General features: G+C 40.7%; 10 non-coding genes and 1 pseudogene across 10 annotated transcripts; all 11 read right to left on the reverse strand.

Moving 5' to 3' along the window:
- Positions 1–5,471: 5,471 nt before the first annotated feature.
- LOC133007458 (5S ribosomal RNA) lies at positions 5,472–5,590 on the reverse strand. Its single transcript, XR_009679928.1, has one exon. It is a non-coding gene; the product is annotated as a 5S ribosomal RNA (ribosomal RNA).
- Positions 5,591–5,798: 208 nt separating this feature from the next.
- LOC133007163 (5S ribosomal RNA) lies at positions 5,799–5,917 on the reverse strand. The gene has a single exon (XR_009679653.1). It is a non-coding gene; the product is annotated as a 5S ribosomal RNA (ribosomal RNA).
- Positions 5,918–6,131: 214 nt separating this feature from the next.
- Positions 6,132–6,250, reverse strand: LOC133008118 (5S ribosomal RNA). Its single transcript, XR_009680397.1, has one exon. It is a non-coding gene; the product is annotated as a 5S ribosomal RNA (ribosomal RNA).
- Positions 6,251–6,464: 214 nt separating this feature from the next.
- LOC133008120 (5S ribosomal RNA) lies at positions 6,465–6,583 on the reverse strand. Its single transcript, XR_009680399.1, has one exon. It is a non-coding gene; the product is annotated as a 5S ribosomal RNA (ribosomal RNA).
- A 214-nt stretch (positions 6,584–6,797) lies between these two features.
- LOC133007472 (5S ribosomal RNA) lies at positions 6,798–6,916 on the reverse strand. Its single transcript, XR_009679941.1, has one exon. It is a non-coding gene; the product is annotated as a 5S ribosomal RNA (ribosomal RNA).
- A 214-nt stretch (positions 6,917–7,130) lies between these two features.
- LOC133007459 (5S ribosomal RNA) lies at positions 7,131–7,249 on the reverse strand. The gene has a single exon (XR_009679929.1). It is a non-coding gene; the product is annotated as a 5S ribosomal RNA (ribosomal RNA).
- Positions 7,250–7,463: 214 nt separating this feature from the next.
- Positions 7,464–7,572, reverse strand: LOC133007825 (5S ribosomal RNA; annotated as a pseudogene).
- Positions 7,573–7,786: 214 nt separating this feature from the next.
- On the reverse strand, positions 7,787–7,905 carry LOC133008121 (5S ribosomal RNA). The gene has a single exon (XR_009680400.1). It is a non-coding gene; the product is annotated as a 5S ribosomal RNA (ribosomal RNA).
- A 214-nt stretch (positions 7,906–8,119) lies between these two features.
- Positions 8,120–8,238, reverse strand: LOC133008122 (5S ribosomal RNA). The gene has a single exon (XR_009680401.1). It is a non-coding gene; the product is annotated as a 5S ribosomal RNA (ribosomal RNA).
- Positions 8,239–14,376: 6,138 nt separating this feature from the next.
- LOC133008123 (5S ribosomal RNA) lies at positions 14,377–14,495 on the reverse strand. Its single transcript, XR_009680402.1, has one exon. It is a non-coding gene; the product is annotated as a 5S ribosomal RNA (ribosomal RNA).
- A 214-nt stretch (positions 14,496–14,709) lies between these two features.
- LOC133008124 (5S ribosomal RNA) lies at positions 14,710–14,828 on the reverse strand. Its single transcript, XR_009680403.1, has one exon. It is a non-coding gene; the product is annotated as a 5S ribosomal RNA (ribosomal RNA).
- Positions 14,829–15,000: the final 172 nt, after the last annotated feature.

Here is a 15,000-nt window from a genome sequence, read left to right on the forward strand (position 1 = left end):
CATAGTTTATCATATTTATGTTTATTTTCTCTTTCTTTTCCCATACTCCAAAGAAAACAATTTTTTTCCAGTCCTTTCCCTCAAAGTACTGCTTCCCCCAGTTCTTTTGCAAGAAATCCTTTAACTTCGTGAGAAAGATCTTCAGTTTGTCACACTCATAATACAAATGCATTAATGTTTCCGGATCAGTTTTGCATATATCGCATTCCCTTCTTACATTCTTATTTATTTGGTGTATCACCACATTTGTGTACAGTCTGTTGTGCCGTAATTTAAAGTCATGATCCTGACATTCTATACTATTCTTGCTTACATTCCACTGCTTCCATATTTGATTTCCTTCCATACCTGGGAACACCTTTTCCCAAACCTTTTCCGATGCAGGTTCCTTAAATTCATTTCGGATCAGCGCTTTGTAGTAGTCTTTTACCTTTGAATCACTTAGTGGCCTTTTCTCACCATTATTTTCCATATATAACTCGGGGAACGTTATTTTCCTTTCTATAACCACGCTATTTTCTATCTGCCTCACCCAATCTATTGGTATGCTTCCTTTTATTTTATCATACATATTTACAGTAGTTGTTTCATTCAGTTCTTCGTCATACTCCTTAACTGCGTCTACTATAGCCTGGTCCCTTAGAAACCCAGGTATGAATTCATATAGGCAATCTTTTATTTGCGTTAGTCCGGAATAAAAAAATGTTTTATCCCATAGCATGTTATTGTTCATTTTTATCAATGGGTTACACCATATTGGTTGATTTATTACCTGACTGTATTTTGTGCATTCATATTTAATGTTTATTCTGTATTTCCCCCATGCATCAAACACCTCTTTATAATATCTAGGCACTTTCTCATATATGGAGCTTTTCATTATCATTATTAGACCGTTTTCTTCACATCTTCCATTTTTATATAAATATTCCCTAAACACATTTTTCCATCCATAATCAACCCTATCGTACAGATACTTTTTAACAGTTTTTATTCGTATTGCTTTTTTCTTAATATTCAAATCCACCAATTTCAATCCTCCTTCTTCATATTCCCCTATCAGTGTCTTTTGTGCTATTCTTGCCAGTTTCCCATCCCAAATGTAATTTGTAATTGTGCTGTTTAGCTCTTTGTGCACCCACTCTGGCATGTCTATCACAGTCAAGGCATAGACAATCTTGGATAGTATTAATGCATTTACCACTAAAACCTTCCCCTTTAATTTTAATCTCCTCGGCTTCCACGCATTTAATGTGTTTTTCACTTTATTTATTACCCCATTCCATGTCTCATCTCTCGCCTCCTTTTCTTTCCCTCCCATATTTATCCCCAATATTTTCATATAATCCTTTGAAATTCTAAAAGGTATGTTACAATCACTTTGGCTTATATTTCCGACGTACATTATTTCAGTTTTGTCTATATTTACTTTAGCCCCTGCTGCTCTCCCATATACTTCCATTTTTCCCATTATCCTTTTCACGCTATTCATATTTTTTACCATACAAGTGGTGTCATCAGCATATTGCTGTATTTTGCTTTCACCTCCATTTGGCAATTTTATCCCTTCTATTTTCTTATCCTTCTTTATCATTTCCGCGAGACTTTCTGCAGTTAAGCTGTAAAGTACTGCCGATAGCGGGCACCCTTGCCTCACAGATCTCTCCAATGGAAAGGGATCCGTTATAGCTCCATTTATTTTTATCCTACTCTTTGCATTTTTGTACAATAATTTAATCCAGTTGATTATTCTTTGCCCAAAACCAAATTTTTCTAATGTGCAAAATAAAAAACTATGCTCAACCCTATCGAAAGCTTTATTAAGGTCCATACTTAAAATAATTCCACCCTCCTTCCCCATGCATTCAATTGTGTCCCTTATTGTGCAAATAATGTCCGATATGTCCCTCCCTGGTATCCCGTACGCCTGTGTTGGTGCTATGATTGTTGGTGCTGCTGTTTTTATTCTGTTTACTAATACCTTTGCTAAAATCTTGTAATCTGTGTTTAGTACAGTTAGCGGCCTATAGTTTTCCAGTTTTCTTTTGCTTCCCTTATTTTTATATATGATCGTTATTAGTCCTGTTGCCAGCGACTCTGGTACCTCCTGCTCCTTCTCCATCTCTGCATAAATTATGCTTAAAATTGGGAGCAGCTCGTCGATAAATGTTTTATAAAATTCACTTGTAAGGCCATCTGTTCCCGGACTTTTATTGGTATTTAATGACATTATTGATTCCTTTATTTCTATGTCTTTGATGTTGTCATCACACATACTTTTCTCATCATTTGTTATCGTTTTCTTAATATTACCTAAAACTGTATTTCTATCTTCCTCCTTTGCAATTCCTTTTTTGTATAGATTTTTATAAAATGTCCCAACATTTCCAATAATGTCTACAAAATCATTTACTATCTCTCCATTTTCATTTTCTAACTCTTCAATATATACCCTCTCCTGTTTCCTTTTTTCTAATCCCAAAAAATATCCTGTGCATCTCTCCCCCTTCATCGCATATTTCTCCCTACTCCTTGTTATTGCCCCCATACATTTATTCTGTTCATAAACGTCCAGTTTGGATTTCACCTTTATGTATTGTTCTATGCTATGTTTTGGATCCTTATCAATTCTTTCTGCCTCTTCTGCCAGCTCATCCTTCAACCATTTTATTTTCTCTCTTTCTTTAAAAGCCCGGACCTTTGCATATCTAATACTTATTGTCCTTATCTTTTGCTTCAGTCTTTCCCACCATAATCCCTTGTTTCTACATATGTCTATGCTATTTTTTCCATTCTCTATGCAGGCCACTATTTTCTTCCTATATCCCTCTTCCTCTAGGAGAGTATTGTTTAGGCACCACACTCCTCCTCCCCTTCTCTCTATCCCAGTACCAACCTCTATTGACAGGATTGCATGGTCACTGAATGATGTGAATTTATACCCCATATTTTTTATAAGTTTAACCATTGTCTGATGTGCTATACATAGGTCTATTCTGCTTTGTTTTAATTCCCCCATTACTATTTGTCTTCTTGAGTATTCTCTCCTGTTTGGGTTTTCGTTCCTCCATACATCAATTAATTGTTTTTCCTCCAATGTTTTCAGAAAAATCTTTCTTGAAGCATCATTTTTTAATTGCTTCCCTCTTGCCACATCCAACCTTGTACTTTTTAAATTAAAATCTCCCACTATTATACAGTTTCCCACACACCATTTCCCTAAATCCAAGAAAAAAACCTTCCTGTCTGCTTCTATATTTGGTGCATATATATTAATTATTCGGTACTCTATCTTTTTGTATTTAAATTCTATGATTATGTCTCTTCCTTCTTTTCCTTTGTAGATTTCTTTGAGGTTTTCTACAGCATTATTTCTTATCAGGATTGCTACCCCACATGATTTATCCGTACCATGGTTTGTATACATAATGCCTTCCCATTTTGTTTTTATATCTTCCATGATCTGGTCTGTCCAGTTCGTTTCTTGCAGACATAATATGTCATTATTTCTACATTTATTTAATAGTTTTTCAAATTTGCTTTGATTTCTTAGCCCATTTGTGTTGAATGAAATCAAGCTTAACATTAAACATATAATTATGGTTTCATTTCCAACCTTCATTTTGTCCTTCTTTCCTCCTTCTTCCTCCTTTTCTCCTCAGCATGGAGCACAGCTTTCCTTTTCTTTGTGGTCTCCTCCGCCTTTCGTTCCTTCTGCGGTCTGGTTACACTCTCTTCCTCTGAAATACCCTCGATAACCATGAAGTCCATCGCAGTTTTCCTCTCGTCTCGATTTCCATCTCCATGCTGCTTTACTCCAATGCTGCCGGTTCCGTCTGCTGGAGTCTTTTCACAGGGAGCCTTCTCTCCACTCGATTCCTCTCCGGACCGGCTCTCCTCCTGCCTTGTAGTTTCCACCACGTCTCCTGCTGCGACGTCCCTCCGGGTTTGCCGTTCTTGGTTCTGCACCTTGGACTCCACCCCGCTCTCTGGGACGCCCCCTGGGTCTCCCTCCGTCTGCATGTCGTCATCGTCGCTGTCCTCTGTCCATGTCATGCATGGTCCTCCATATGTCTCCTCCTCCTCGCTGTCAGTGCTGTTGCCCTCCTCCTCAACATCGACATCTTCTCTCTCCGCTGCTTTTGGCACACACTCCCTTGCATAGTGTCCCTGTTCTTTACATCTGTGACATCTGAATTCTGGGCATTCTCTGAAAATGTGACCCGGTTGTATACATAGTCTGCATACTTTCCTCTGTCCGTCATGGATCACGCGAAAGTATTCTCCCCCCACTAGTGTTTCGAACTTGGTTGAGTAGGGTAACGATTTCACTGTTTCAGTGAACCGGACCTTCAAGAACCTGGTTCCGTCGGCTACGTCCGTTCCTGGCCACATTCTTCTCTTGATTGGCGAGATTGCCCTAACTCCCCATTCTGCAAGTTTTGCAAGAATGACACGATCCACAATGTACGTCGGCAAGTTTAGAAATGATACCACTAGTTCGTCATTTCTAATTTCTTTTGCAAAAATCGTGCTCTTCTTTATTCTAATCCCATCTAACAGTTTATCCTTCCCTTCAACATTGTCCATTGTTATTTCATATTTCTTGGGCGTGGTAAAACGGCATCCATTCACCACCCCGCACGTTTTTTTAACTTCACTCAAAAGTTCCATCATAGTCACCATCTCATCTCCAATGATCTCTACCGCCAAGGTAAGCGCCCTCTCAAATTTCTTTTCTGTGCTTGGAAGCGGCTCCGAGGTACTTTTACTGCTGTCCGTGATCCTTCTCGTGGTCGTTTCCTTTCCAATGTCGGCGTTCTTTGTCGGTTGCTGCATCTTGCCGTTGTCCATGATCCTGCCGGTGGTCGTGGTCTTTCCCTGGTCAGTATTCTTAGGCAATCTCTGCTCCATGCCGTTTTCCATATTCTTTGTCGTTGTGCTTGCCGGTCCGCTGTCAGCTGCCATGAGATCTGTCCTACTCCTCTCTACTCGCTCTCTCCTCTCTTTGACGTCACTCATTCAAAACACACACACCCTCAAAAAAAAAAGATGTTCCCCCGAACAGCAAGCTGCTGGGGGAATAAAATCGAACACAAAAAAAACACTCTCACTCACTTTCAATCTAGCCCAAAAACAAAACAAAAGAATTCCTCCTGCTCTCTCCACCTGCTCTCTCTGCTCCTTCGCTTCCTGGTTGCACACCTGAACGCAATCAGACGAGATCGGGCGTGCTCAGGGTGGTATGGCCGTAAGCGAAAGACTCAACCCACAATACCTTATTTATACATGTGAACCACCACCACCATCATCAAATCATGACAATTATCAAGCATTTCCATCAGTAATAATGTCAGGGTTCCATATCCTTGTTTTCTTTGATGGTGAGTCTTTCCTGCTCTTTCCAAGATGTTTCTCCTTTAAAGCAGCAGCAACCGTTCCCTCAGCTGGTTGCAAAGCAAATTCGAAAAAGCTTACAGCACCTGGTATTCCCAGGCGGTCTCCCATCCAAGTACTAACCAAGCCCGACCATGCTTAGCTTCCAAGATCAGACGAGATCGGGCGTGCTCAGGGTGGCATGGCCGTAAGCGAAAGACTCAACCCACAATACCTTATTTATACATGTGAACCACCATCATCAAATCATGACAATTATCAATCATTTCCATCAGTAATAATGTCAGGGTTCCATATCCTTGTTTTCTTTGATGGTGAGTCTTTCCTGCTCTTTCCAAGATGTTTCTCCTTTAAAGCAGCAGCAACCGTTCCCTCTGCTGTTTGCAAAGCAAATTCGAAAAAGCTTACAGCACCTGGTATTCCCAGGCGGTCTCCCATCCAAGTACTAACCAAGCCCGACCCTGCTTAGCTTCCAAGATCAGACGAGATCGTGCGTGCTCAGGGTGGTATGGCCGTAAGCGAAAGACTCAACCCACAATACCTTATTTATACATGTGAACCACCACCACCATCATCAAATCATAACAATTATCAATCATTTCCATCAGTAATAATGTCAGGGTTCCATATCCTTGTTTTCTTTGATGGTGAGTCTTTCCTGCTCTTTCCAAGATGTTTCTCCTTTAAAGCAGCAGCAACCGTTCCCTCTGCTGGTTGCAAAGCAAATTCGAAAAAGCTTACAGCACCTGGTATTCCCAGGCGGTCTCCCATCCAAGTACTAACCAAGCCCGACCCTGCTTAGCTTCCGAGATCAGACGAGATCGGGCGTGCTCAGGGTGGTATGGCCGTAAGCGAAAGACTCAACCCACAATACCTTATTTATACATGTGAACCACCACCACCATCATCAAATCATGACAATTATCAATCATTTCCATCAGTAATAATGTCAGGGTTCCATATCCTTGTTTTCTTTGATGTTGAGTCTTTCCTGCTCTTTCCAAGATGTTTCTCCTTTAAAGCAGCAGCAACCGTTCCCTCTGCTGGTTGCAAAGCAAATTCGAAAAAGCTTACAGCACCTGGTATTCCCAGGCGGTCTCCCATCCAAGTACTAACCAAGCCCGACCCTGCTTAGCTTCCGAGATCAGACGAGATCGGGCGTGCTCAGGGTGGTATGGCCGTAAGCGAAAGACTCAACCCACAATACCTTATTTATACATGTGAACCACCACCACCATCATCAAATCATGACAATTATCAATAATTTCTATCAGTAATAATGTCAGGGTTCCATATCCTTGTTTTCTTTGATGTTGAGTCTTTCCTGCTCTTTCCAAGATCTTTCTCCTTTAAAGCAGCAGCAACCGTTCCCTCTGCTGGTTGCAAAGCAAATTCGAAAAAGCTTACAGCACCTGGTATTCCCAGGCAGTCTACCATCCAAGTACTAACCAAGCCCGACCCTGCTTAGCTTCCGAGATCAGACGAGATCGGGCGTGCTCAGTGTGGTATGGCCGTAAGCGAAAGACTCAACCCACAATACCTTATTTATACATGTGAACCACCACCACCATCATCAAATCATGACAATTATCAAGCATTTCCATCAGTAATAATGTCAGGGTTCCATATCCTTGTTTTCTTTGATGGTGAGTCTTTCCTGCTCTTTCCAAGATGTTTCTCCTTTAAAGCAGCAGCAACCGTTCCCTCAGCTGGTTGCAAAGCAAATTCGAAAAAGCTTACAGCACCTGGTATTCCCAGGCGGTCTCCCATCCAAGTACTAACCAAGCCCGACCATGCTTAGCTTCCAAGATCAGACGAGATCGGGCGTGCTCAGGGTGGCATGGCCGTAAGCGAAAGACTCAACCCACAATACCTTATTTATACATGTGAACCACCACCACCATCATCAAATCATGACAATTATCAATCATTTCCATCAGTAATAATGTCAGGGTTCCATATCCTTGTTTTCTTTGATGGTGAGTCTTTCCTGCTCTTTCCAAGATGTTTCTCCTTTAAAGCAGCAGCAACCGTTCCCTCTGCTGTTTGCAAAGCAAATTCGAAAAAGCTTACAGCACCTGGTATTCCCAGGCGGTCTCCCATCCAAGTACTAACCAAGCCCGACCCTGCTTAGCTTCCAAGATCAGGCGTGCTCAGGGTGGTATGGCCGTAAGCGAAAGACTCAACCCACAATACCTTATTTATACATGTGAACCACCACCACCATCATCAAATCATAACAATTATCAATCATTTCCATCAGTAATAATGTCAGGGTTCCATATCCTTGTTTTCTTTGATGGTGAGTCTTTCCTGCTCTTTCCAAGATGTTTCTCCTTTAAAGCAGCAGCAACCGTTCCCTCTGCTGGTTGCAAAGCAAATTCGAAAAAGCTTACAGCACCTGGTATTCCCAGGCGGTCTCCCATCCAAGTACTAACCAAGCCCGACCCTGCTTAGCTTCCGAGATCAGACGAGATCGGGCGTGCTCAGGGTGGTATGGCCGTAAGCGAAAGACTCAACCCACAATACCTTATTTATACATGTGAACCACCACCACCATCATCAAATCATGACAATTATCAAGCATTTCCATCAGTAATAATGTCAGGGTTCCCTATCCTTGTTTTCTTTGATGGTGAGTCTTTCCTGCTCTTTCCAAGATGTTTCTCCTTTAAAGCAGCAGCAACTGTTCCCTCTGCTGGTTGCAAAGCTTATTCGAAAAAGCTTACAGCACCTGGTATTCCCAGGCGGTCTCCCATCCAAGTACTAACCAAGCCCGACCCTGCTTAGCTTCCGAGATCAGACGAGATCGGGCGTGCTCAGGGTGGTATGGCCGTAAGCGAGAGACTCAACCCACATTACCTTATTTATACATGTGAACCACCACCACCATCATCAAATCATGACAATTATCAATCATTTTCATCAGTAATAATTTCAGGGTTCCATATCCTTGTTTTCTTTGATGTTGAGTCTTTCCTGCTCTTTCCAAGATGTTTCTCCTTTAAAGCAGCAGCAACCGTTCCCTCTGCTGGTTGCAAAGCAAATTCGAAAAAGCTTACAGCACCTGGTATTCCCAGGCGGTCTCCCATCCAAGTACTAACCAAGCCCGACCCTGCTTAGCTTCCGAGATCAGACGAGATCGGGCGTGCTTTTTTTTTTTTTTTCTTTTATTATAAAATAAATCAATTTTTATGTACAAGACAACTTGAATTCCAAAGTAGCATCACAAAAAAATAAGTAATATCAAATGCAAACAATAACCATCAGCTTTTACCAAATAGGCCCTCCTGCCAAGTATTATGCAAAATTATACATCAGTTTTCCCTTGTGATTGACAGAAATGAAACTGCATCCCTTAACAAAGTGTTGAAATTCTTCCTTTTCATACTTAAAAATTAAACTTATGTCTCTTTTCAACCCCGATACAAAGTAGGCCCAGACAGATATTATTCTTTGTTCAAAATGTGCTAGATTCCTTCTTAGCCATATAGCATATCTAGCGTGACTTAGTACATAGTTTATCATATTTATGTTTATTTTCTCTTTCTTTTCCCATACTCCAAAGAAAACAATTTTTTTCCAGTCCTTTCCCTCAAAGTACTGCTTCCCCCAGTTCTTTTGCAAGAAATCCTTTAACTTCGTGAGAAAGATCTTCAGTTTGTCACACTCATAATACAAATGCATTAATGTTTCCGGATCAGTTTTGCATATATCGCATTCCCTTCTTACATTCTTATTTATTTGGTGTATCACCACATTTGTGTACAGTCTGTTGTGCCGTAATTTAAAGTCATGATCCTGACATTCTATACTATTCTTGCTTACATTCCACTGCTTCCATATTTGATTTCCTTCCATACCTGGGAACACCTTTTCCCAAACCTTTTCCGATGCAGGTTCCTTAAATTCATTTCGGATCAGCGCTTTGTAGTAGTCTTTTACCTTTGAATCACTTAGTGGCCTTTTCTCACCATTATTTTCCATATATAACTCGGGGAACGTTATTTTCCTTTCTATAACCACGCTATTTTCTATCTGCCTCACCCAATCTATTGGTATGCTTCCTTTTATTTTATCATACATATTTACAGTAGTTGTTTCATTCAGTTCTTCGTCATACTCCTTAACTGCGTCTACTATAGCCTGGTCCCTTAGAAACCCAGGTATGAATTCATATAGGCAATCTTTTATTTGCGTTAGTCCGGAATAAAAAAATGTTTTATCCCATAGCATGTTATTGTTCATTTTTATCAATGGGTTACACCATATTGGTTGATTTATTACCTGACTGTATTTTGTGCATTCATATTTAATGTTTATTCTGTATTTCCCCCATGCATCAAACACCTCTTTATAATATCTAGGCACTTTCTCATATATGGAGCTTTTCATTATCATTATTAGACCGTTTTCTTCACATCTTCCATTTTTATATAAATATTCCCTAAACACATTTTTCCATCCATAATCAACCCTATCGTACAGATACTTTTTAACAGTTTTTATTCGTATTGCTTTTTTCTTAATATTCAAATCCACCAATTTCAATCCTCCTTCTTCATATTCCCCTATCAGTGTCTTTTGTGCTATTCTTGCCAGTTTCCCATCCCAAATGTAATTTGTAATTGTGCTGTTTAGCTCTTTGTGCACCCACTCTGGCATGTCTATCACAGTCAAGGCATAGACAATCTTGGATAGTATTAATGCATTTACCACTAAAACCTTCCCCTTTAATTTTAATCTCCTCGGCTTCCACGCATTTAATGTGTTTTTCACTTTATTTATTACCCCATTCCATGTCTCATCTCTCGCCTCCTTTTCTTTCCCTCCCATATTTATCCCCAATATTTTCATATAATCCTTTGAAATTCTAAAAGGTATGTTACAATCACTTTGGCTTATATTTCCGACGTACATTATTTCAGTTTTGTCTATATTTACTTTAGCCCCTGCTGCTCTCCCATATACTTCCATTTTTCCCATTATCCTTTTCACGCTATTCATATTTTTTACCATACAAGTGGTGTCATCAGCATATTGCTGTATTTTGCTTTCACCTCCATTTGGCAATTTTATCCCTTCTATTTTCTTATCCTTCTTTATCATTTCCGCGAGACTTTCTGCAGTTAAGCTGTAAAGTACTGCCGATAGCGGGCACCCTTGCCTCACAGATCTCTCCAATGGAAAGGGATCCGTTATAGCTCCATTTATTTTTATCCTACTCTTTGCATTTTTGTACAATAATTTAATCCAGTTGATTATTCTTTGCCCAAAACCAAATTTTTCTAATGTGCAAAATAAAAAACTATGCTCAACCCTATCGAAAGCTTTATTAAGGTCCATACTTAAAATAATTCCACCCTCCTTCCCCATGCATTCAATTGTGTCCCTTATTGTGCAAATAATGTCCGATATGTCCCTCCCTGGTATCCCGTACGCCTGTGTTGGTGCTATGATTGTTGGTGCTGCTGTTTTTATTCTGTTTACTAATACCTTTGCTAAAATCTTGTAATCTGTGTTTAGTACAGTTAGCGGCCTATAGTTTTCCAGTTTTCTTTTGCTTCCCTTATTTTTATATATGATCGTTATTAGTCCTGTTGCCAGCGACTCTGGTACCTCCTGCTCCTTCTCCATCTCTGCATAAATTATGCTTAAAATTGGGAGCAGCTCGTCGATAAATGTTTTATAAAATTCACTTGTAAGGCCATCTGTTCCCGGACTTTTATTGGTATTTAATGACATTATTGATTCCTTTATTTCTATGTCTTTGATGTTGTCATCACACATACTTTTCTCATCATTTGTTATCGTTTTCTTAATATTACCTAAAACTGTATTTCTATCTTCCTCCTTTGCAATTCCTTTTTTGTATAGATTTTTATAAAATGTCCCAACATTTCCAATAATGTCTACAAAATCATTTACTATCTCTCCATTTTCATTTTCTAACTCTTCAATATATACCCTCTCCTGTTTCCTTTTTTCTAATCCCAAAAAATATCCTGTGCATCTCTCCCCCTTCATCGCATATTTCTCCCTACTCCTTGTTATTGCCCCCATACATTTATTCTGTTCATAAACGTCCAGTTTGGATTTCACCTTTATGTATTGTTCTATGCTATGTTTTGGATCCTTATCAATTCTTTCTGCCTCTTCTGCCAGCTCATCCTTCAACCATTTTATTTTCTCTCTTTCTTTAAAAGCCCGGACCTTTGCATATCTAATACTTATTGTCCTTATCTTTTGCTTCAGTCTTTCCCACCATAATCCCTTGTTTCTACATATGTCTATGCTATTTTTTCCATTCTCTATGCAGGCCACTATTTTCTTCCTATATCCCTCTTCCTCTAGGAGAGTATTGTTTAGGCACCACACTCCTCCTCCCCTTCTCTCTATCCCAGTACCAACCTCTATTGACAGGATTGCATGGTCACTGAATGATGTGAATTTATACCCCATATTTTTTATAAGTTTAACCATTGTCTGATGTGCTATACATAAGTCTATTCTGCTTTGTTTTAATTCCCCCATTACTATTTGTCTTCTTGAGTATTCTCTCCTGTTTGGGTTCTCGTTCCTCCATACATCAATTAATTTTTTTTCCTCCAATGTTTTCAGAAAAATCTTTCTTGAAGCATCATTTTTTAATTGCTTCCCTCTTGCCACATCCAACCTTGTACTTTTTAAATTAAAATCTCCCACTATTATACAGTTTCCCACACACCATTTCCCTAAATCCAAGAAAAAAACCTTCCTGTCTGCTTCTATATTTGGTGCATATATATTAATTATTCGGTACTCTATCTTTTTGTATTTAAATTCTATGATTATGTCTCTTCCTTCTTTTCCTTTGTAGATTTCTTTGAGGTTTTCTACAGCATTATTTCTTATCAGGATTGCTACCCCACATGATTTATCCGTACCATGGTTTGTATACATAATGCCTTCCCATTTTGTTTTTATATCTTCCATGATCTGGTCTGTCCAGTTCGTTTCTTGCAGACATAATATGTCATTATTTCTACATTTATTTAATAGTTTTTCAAATTTGCTTTGATTTCTTAGCCCATTTGTGTTGAATGAAATCAAGCTTAACATTAAACATATAATTATGGTTTCATTTCCAACCTTCATTTTGTCCTTCTTTCCTCCTTCTTCCTCCTTTTCTCCTCAGCATGGAGCACAGCTTTCCTTTTCTTTGTGGTTTCCTCCGCCTTTCGTTCCTTCTGCGGTCTGGTTACACTCTCTTCCTCTGAAATACCCTCGATAACCATGAAGTCCATCGCAGTTTTCCTCTCGTCTCGATTTCCATCTCCATGCTGCTTTACTCCAATGCTGCCGGTTCCGTCTGCTGGAGTCTTTTCACAGGGAGCCTTCTCTCCACTCGATTCCTCTCCGGACCGGCTCTCCTCCTGCCTTGTAGTTTCCACCACGTCTCCTGCTGCGACGTCCCTCCGGGTTTGCCGTTCTTGGTTCTGCACCTTGGACTCCACCCCGCTCTCTGGGACGCCCCCTGGGTCTCCCTCCGTCTGCATGTCGTCATCGTCGCTGTCCTCTGTCCATGTCATGCATGGTCCTCCATATGTCTCCTCCTCCTCGCTGTCAGTGCTGTTGCCCTCCTCCTCAACATCGACATCTTCTCTCTCCGCTGCTTTTGGCACACACTCCCTTGCATAGTGTCCCTGTTCTTTACATCTGTGACATCTGAATTCTGGGCATTCTCTGAAAATGTGACCCGGTTGTATACATAGTCTGCATACTTTCCTCTGTCCGTCATGGATCACGCGAAAGTATTCTCCCCCCACTAGTGTTTCGAACTTGGTTGAGTAGGGTAACGATTTCACTGTTTCAGTGAACCGGACCTTCAAGAACCTGGTTCCGTCGGCTACGTCCGTTCCTGGCCACATTCTTCTCTTGATTGGCGAGATTGCCCTAACTCCCCATTCTGCAAGTTTTGCAAGAATGACACGATCCACAATGTACGTCGGCAAGTTTAGAAATGATACCACTAGTTCGTCATTTCTAATTTCTTTTGCAAAAATCGTGCTCTTCTTTATTCTAATCCCATCTAACAGTTTATCCTTCCCTTCAACATTGTCCATTGTTATTTCATATTTCTTGGGCGTGGTAAAACGGCATCCATTCACCACCCCGCACGTTTTTTTAACTTCACTCAAAAGTTCCATCATAGTCACCATCTCATCTCCAATGATCTCTACCGCCAAGGTAAGCGCCCTCTCAAATTTCTTTTCTGTGCTTGGAAGCGGCTCCGAGGTACTTTTACTGCTGTCCGTGATCCTTCTCGTGGTCGTTTCCTTTCCAATGTCGGCGTTCTTTGTCGGTTGCTGCATCTTGCCGTTGTCCATGATCCTGCCGGTGGTCTTTCCCTGGTCAGTATTCTTAGGCGATCTCTGCTCCATGCCGTTTTCCATATTCTTTGTCGTTGTGCTTGCCGGTCCGCTGTCAGCTGCCATGAGATCTGTCCTACTCCTCTCTACTCGCTCTCTCCTCTCTTTGACGTCACTCATTCAAAACACACACACCCTCAAAAAAAAAGATGTTCCCCCGAACAGCAAGCTGCTGGGGGAATAAAATCGAACACAAAAAAAACACTCTCACTCACTTTCAATCTAGCCCAAAAACAAAACAAAATAATTCCTCCTGCTCTCTCCACCTGCTCTCTCTGCTCCTTCGCTTCCTGGTTGCACACCTGAACGCAATCAGACGAGATCGGGCGTGCTCAGGGTGGTATGGCCGTAAGCGAAAGACTCAACCCACAATACCTTATTTATACATGTGAACCACCACCACCATCATCAAATCATGACAATTATCAATAATTTCCATCAGTAATAATGTCAGGGTTCCATATCCTTGTTTTCTTTGATGGTGAGTCTTTCCTGCTCTTTCCAAGATGTTTCTCCTTTAAAGCAGCAGCAACCGTTCCCTCTGCTGGTTGCAAAGCAAATTCGAAAAAGCTTACAGCACCTGGTATTCCCAGGCGGTCTCCCATCCAAGTACTAACCAAGCCCGACCCTGCTTAGCTTCCGAGATCAGACGAGATCGGGCGTGCTCAGGGTGGTATGGCCGTAAGCGAAAGACTCAACCCACAATACCTTATTTATACATGTGAACCACCACCACCATCATCAAATCATGACAATTATCAAGCATTTCCATCAGTAATAATGTCAGGGTTCCCTATCCTTGTTTTCTTTGATGGTGAGTCTTTCCTGCTCTTTCCAAGATGTTTCTCCTTTAAAGCAGCAGCAACTGTTCCCTCTGCTGGTTGCAAAGCTTATTCGAAAAAGCTTACAGCACCTGGTATTCCCAGGCGGTCTCCCATCCAAGTACTAACCAAGCCCGACCCTGCTTAGCTTCCGAGATCAGACGAGATCGGGCGTGCTCAGGGTGGTATGGCCGTAAGCGAGAGACTCAACCCACATTACCTTATTTATACATGTGAACCACCACCACCATCATCAAATCATGACAATTATCAATCATTTTCATCAGTAATAATTTCAGGGTTCCATATCCTTGTTTTCTTTGATGTTGAGTCTTTCCTGCTCTTTCCAAGATGTTTCTCCTTTAAAGCAG

This window comes from Limanda limanda, chromosome 7 (genome assembly GCF_963576545.1).
Source record: "Limanda limanda chromosome 7, fLimLim1.1, whole genome shotgun sequence".
In the NCBI taxonomy this organism is placed as follows: Eukaryota; Metazoa; Chordata; class Actinopteri; order Pleuronectiformes; family Pleuronectidae; genus Limanda; species Limanda limanda.